At 43.6% G+C, this 5,700-nt stretch overlaps 1 long non-coding RNA gene across 2 annotated transcripts; it reads right to left on the bottom strand.

Annotated features, from left to right (window-relative positions):
• Nucleotides 1-1,625: 1,625 nt before the first annotated feature.
• On the bottom strand, nucleotides 1,626-3,953 carry LOC123082024 (uncharacterized). Of its 2 annotated transcripts, none has more exons than XR_006438915.1 (4): nucleotides 3,121-3,953; nucleotides 2,890-2,960; nucleotides 2,665-2,708; nucleotides 1,626-1,903 (listed from the first exon to the last, which is right to left on the bottom strand). It is a non-coding gene; the product is annotated as an uncharacterized lncRNA (long non-coding RNA). The 2 variants fall into 2 exon arrangements; XR_006438916.1 differs by having other exon boundaries at nucleotides 2,890-3,174; nucleotides 3,379-3,953.
• Nucleotides 3,954-5,700: the final 1,747 nt, after the last annotated feature.

Genomic DNA, 5,700 nt, shown 5'->3' with positions numbered 1-5,700 from the left:
CACCAGGGGCAACTCTGGGCTGGCCTACCCGTACCTTGGACAATCTGAGTGTGCCCTGAGAAAGAGATATGTGCAGCTCCGATCGGGATTTGTCGGCACATTCGGGCGGTGTTGCTGGTTTAGTTTTACCTTGTCGAAATGTCTTGTAACCGGGATTCCGAGTCTGATCGGGTCTTGCCGCTAGAAGGAATATCCTTCGTTGACCGTGAGAGCTTGTGATGGGCTGAGTTGGGACACCCCTGCAGGGATTTGAACTTTCGAAAGCCGTGCCCGCGGTTATGGGCAGATGGGAATTTGTTAACGTCCGGTCGTAGAAAACCTGAAGTTGACCTTAATTAAAATACATCAACCACGTGTGTTACCATGATGGTCTCTTCTCGACGGAGTCCGGGAAGTGAACACGGTGTTGGAGTTATGGTTGGCGTAGGTTGCTATAGGATCACTTCTTGATCATACTTTTATCGACCATGCTTTGCCTTCTCTTCTCGCTCTCATTGCGTATGTTAGCCACCATATATGCTAGTCGCTTGCTGCAGCTCCACCTCATTCCTTTTACCTTACCCACTAGTCAGCTTGCACGTGCAATGCACGTCTTATACGGTGAGCCAATGAGATTTCCACAAATACAAAATAAATGTATCACAAAAGTGTTCAATAGAAACACAATTCTTTGATGTCGCTCAAGTTGCATTTTCAAAGGTGAGACACAATTGTGGCCATGTTGTTGCATACAGACCACAATATATATTACTCCATCCATTAGGTCTTCTCATTGGTTGTTAATAAGGAAGATGATTTTTTTATGACTGAAAAAAGCCTCACTTAAACATATCAACGGCAGTGAGCAATATTCTAAAGAAAAATCTCAACACCAAAAATTCTTACGAAGGCACAAAATGTTTGTTACAACTGCTAGATCCAATAAAAAAATAACTACCTTTAAAATGTATTGGAATCGACTAAAGCTTCTTCATTAATGAAATAAATGATAACGGAAATATCATTAATCCAGGTCATCTTGAACCGAATATTGCCTAGCCCACGGTTTGTCAGTGTATACAAAGATATGCTTGAGTAATGATCCAAGAGCAAGAGCATTGGGGACAGCAGAGCCACCCATCAACAGCTGTATTCGCTTAAATTTCCTTGTCAATGGATCATCAGACTATGTTCTACTTAACTTTCTTGGCTCAAGCTCGGTGCAGAACTTTGCATGGAACTCCTTATTACTTAAGAAATGAATATCACATGGAAATCTAAGCTTAACCAGTCGCGTCAAGAAATGTCTCGGCTCACTCAGTTTTTAACCACTTGGTTCTGCCCTGGTTGGAGCTATATTAGTTTTAATGGGATATATACCTGTATTGTCCACCAAACCAACCAAACAAAATCATGCCTTCTAAAAGCTGATGGGGATCTCCCGTTCAACTTCATCCAAGCAATCCCCCACAAAAAAACTTCATCCAAGCAATCAAATGGTACATAAAGATATGGTAGTCGTCCAGTGAACTTGCATTAAAAGTGAGGGTTCGCCCAAAAATCCTCTGTTTGTTTTCTAAAAGGGCAAGTGCCATTGTTTTTCCTGTGAAGACCTTGTATCATCAGATGGCATATGAAATACTGAATTGTAAGGTTATAATTTTTTGAAAGGTTCCAGGCTTCCAGCAATGTACATAATAGGAAAACGAACTCATGGGTACCAAGTCTTTTGGATGCAGTGACATAGCCTGAATAGATTTCTTATCGTGCGTAACAGTAGACATAGTCATTGGAGAAACAAACAGCTATAATTGAAACAGAATCGCATAGATGATGGAAACCATTTTGTGAACATTGCCTTGTTAGATAGTTAATATCCCAGAAGTTGATGGTTGTAGCATGTGTGCTTGACAATTTGTGGATCCTGAGGAAGGAAAAACAATATAGTTAATAGTAGGTATTGAAATGCACAAGAAAATACTAACTCAAGCAAGGTCATATCATGATTTCCCTACATACTCTCTTGCCGCATATGTATGGAACTCTTAATCCCAACTTACGAGAGAAACTGCAGGTTTTTATCTAATCAAAATCCATCATACTACCAGAACAGAAAAATGAGGAAAAACAATTCTTGGAGAACATCACATGGACCATCCAACACGTCCAAATTTCACGGAAAATAGGCAGATCATGAAAAAGTTCTCATAACATTGCTCATCAGGCTCTAAACTCTGAATTTGAGTGTGTCCTCTGCTGTAGTTGTTCAGCCCTTGTAGGATCATAAAAAGGGCCAGGGATGCAAATGTTGCAGGCTATGTAATTCACTCTGTAATTGATAGCCCTTGTGTCGTCATACATTTTCCTTTCCCCTTTTCTCTTAATTGACTGGACGATTATAAAAAGAGGGGCTAGTCAATTAACCTAAAAAATGACATATGTTGGGTAAAAGTAACTACCCTTGAAGAAACCAATAGTAACAACATTCGACCCAAACATTTAGTTGCTTCACTTTTAACTTGTCTCGCGATGACAGGTGGGCTAATCGTGTATGTAATGGGTCTTCGTATAATTGCAGTTTGTCGTTTAATTTGGTCTGGCTGTTGAGGCATGGATAAAAAGAATAACTGAATAATTATACACGTCATGTTGTATTCTGATATGCTTATGAGCTAACACCTGTACCTCTCACATACATCCAACTATGGGTCATCATCAGGTTCATGTTCCTGCAAAGGATAGGAAATCAATGAGAAATTTAATCCAAACAAGGAGAAGATCAACAAAAGCTACAGAAAATAAAAAACAGCTAGGTGCCTTGTCAAGATCCTTAATCAAAAGCAAACTATATTAGTTCAACAAGCGACAATATGAAAAGCATACTGATTAGGAAGCATTAATTAAGCTCACATATGATTTCTCCTTCGGTCCTTCTTGACTCCTTTATCTTTTCATACTCTCCTCCTCTTTGGCACATGTATCTTGCAAAAGATTCATCATGCAAATTTATGTAAAAGACATTAATTCAGTACAAGCAGATTAGTTTTGGAATCCACACCATACACAAATTAAAATCTATTTCTGCTATATAACTTACAATCTACGTCTGACAAATTATCAACAAACTAAAAGAACTTTAACCTGCAGCATCCCATGTGCATCCACGCTGCAGCGCCTTCCTCTAAGCCTCTCCTGCTGCATGAGATGAAAAAGAGTTACTTAGAGGGTCGTACACACACCAGAAATCCTAAAAGCAAAAACATCTTTCCATCCAGCAATCCTTTCAAGGCAACAGGAGAAGCACAACATCGGATGCAGTCGATTCATACATACAATTTCTGAATTAATGTGAAGTTGTGAACACACAGCAGAATGTTACTAAAATGTTCAATTTCATACAAACATGTTAGCCAAAAGGGAGGCGTCCGATCAAGGTGCCAACCCAAAAGTTGGGAAAGGCGTCGGCGACCTCCGGCCGAGAACGGCCGGGCTGTGGCTCGGTGATGCGGTGGCGCTGCCCTCGTGTAGTAGTGTGGCGGCGGGGCTGCCGCTCGGTGATGCGGCTGCAGGGCGCTCGCGCGGCACTGCCCTGTGCGTGCCACGCTCGCGGCCGAGCTCCGCCTCCGGCGCTGCCCAGCCTCTCTTCTCCCGCCCTCAGCCACACCACCTGCTCGTCCGCCATGGCCTTACAGCCGCCGCTGCTATGTGCTGCACATGCGCTGTTGTCCGGCTGTCCGCCAATGCGTCGCTTCTCCCCGCTGTCATCGCATCGCGGGCGCCTCCCTTAACACCTCTCGATGGCGAAGACGAAATCTGGTGAGGAGGGAGAGAAGGCTGATGCCACAAGCCGGAGGTGCAGCGCTCCATTGAGGGTGAGGGGATTCAATTGGATCTGCTTCCTTTTTTCATGCGTGATTGTTGGGGCCGCGGCTGTGGATCGTATCGAGACGGCAGAGTTTTCGTACGCTCTCTCAAATCGCTAAACACACTTTTGGCTGACAATTAGTGTATATGGACGGCTAGATCTCTACTCCTAATGGAGCAGTTGGTAGTCTCGCTTCCAGGTTTTTTTTCGTCCCACCACTTTCGTCCGGTTTTTTTTCGTAGGTTAACCGTCGTAGATTTTTTTCGTCGCCTCCCCCACTTCATCGGTTTATTTTCACTTCACCCTCTCACACAACGAAAAAAACTGAACGGATCAGAACTTTCCATACCGACGCAAATTATTTAGTAATGTCTTTATGTAAAAGAATCAATCACAATCAATCTCTAAAGATCAAATCTAAATTAATTAATCTTCATAACGTTTGTTTCCTTTCGAATCACGTCCATAACTTTCCTTCCTTGTTTGGGCAGAAACTGTTTGGTAGCAGAGATTAGGAAGCTTCCTATGAGTGTATTAATAGGAAGTATTCTTTTTCTTGATGATTCATTTCCATGCATGATGATTGTAAATTAGGTCAACATTCACCACTATTTATCAACGTCATCAATCATATCCATTCCTACCAGTTTTAAGGGAATCTGCTCGCTATGTCTTTTTTAAGGGGATCCGCTCGCTAAGTCGTCGTCGCACGTTATTTTCACAAGCAATTCCCCCAAAAAAAGGCGTGGGTATTGGTAGTTGAACGCCCGCTAGGTTTTCCGCCTGTCCCATCCTCGCGCTGTGCCGCCGTCACCCGCCGAATTTCCAGCCGCCCGAGCCCGTTAACTTCGCCAGCCATCGGGTCGACTGCCCCCGCCCCAAACCCCCATCCCCGAGCACTAGCTATCGCCGTGTTGCCACCCCAAGCTCCACGCCACCGGGAACGAATCAAGCGCCGTCCCGACACCGCCGTCGCCGGCCCAGCACCTCCAGCCTTGCATGGACAGCTTCAATGTGCAGTCTCCCTTGCTGCCTCACCTTCTGCCAGCGCATGCAGCGGCGGGGTTGGACGCGTGCGTGCTTGCTAGCTTGCTCTCTGTCTTCTGAGGGGGTGAATGCAAAGCAGTCTATTAAGCCAGGCACTATTGCTGAGCTAAATTGACAAAAAAATATTGGTAGCCATAGTTGTAGTTTAAGTAGTACCGAGTTGTCTGGTATGTATAAAGAGCCCGTTGCAACTGAGCCCGTTACTAAATTGACAAAAAAGATTGCCAGTGTCACTTGATATGTATGAGAATATTAAATGTATTATTAACATGATTAATATTGAACTCTTAACCCTAATGTGGCCCCGTTGCAATGCACGGGCGTTCTTCTAGTATAATCAAATGATTCAGATCGTGAGGCTATAATTGATTGAGAGTGTTACGTGTAAGTTAGGCTGGGTACGTTTAGGGATGAATATGTTTGCTTGTTTAATAGTAGTAGAGATAAGCTTAAAGAGTCTTGATCGCGAGGGTGCGAGATTATTGAGTCCCCGTGACTCACAGATACTTCCAAAACCAGCTTGCAGGTTCCGATGAGTCCGTGCAGATGACGCAACCAAGCTCAGGAAGAGCTCGATCAAGATCTTGTCCATTGTGTTGTTTTCGTTTCAGTCGATCAGTAGTGGAGCCCAGTCGGGACGATCGGGGATCTGTGTAGCATTTGGGGTAGTATTCTTTTATTTTGGTTTCATAGTCGGACCTTGTGGTGTATCTGGATGATGTAATGTTTTATTCATGTAATTGTGTGAAGTGGCGATTGTAAGCCAACTATGTAACTCTTTCACTTATGTATTAGATGGGTTGTGTGAA

This window comes from Triticum aestivum, chromosome 4A, assembly GCF_018294505.1.
Source record: "Triticum aestivum cultivar Chinese Spring chromosome 4A, IWGSC CS RefSeq v2.1, whole genome shotgun sequence".
Lineage (NCBI taxonomy): Eukaryota > Viridiplantae > Streptophyta > Magnoliopsida > Poales > Poaceae > Triticum > Triticum aestivum.
This window is presented reverse-complemented; position numbering and strand designations above follow the sequence as displayed.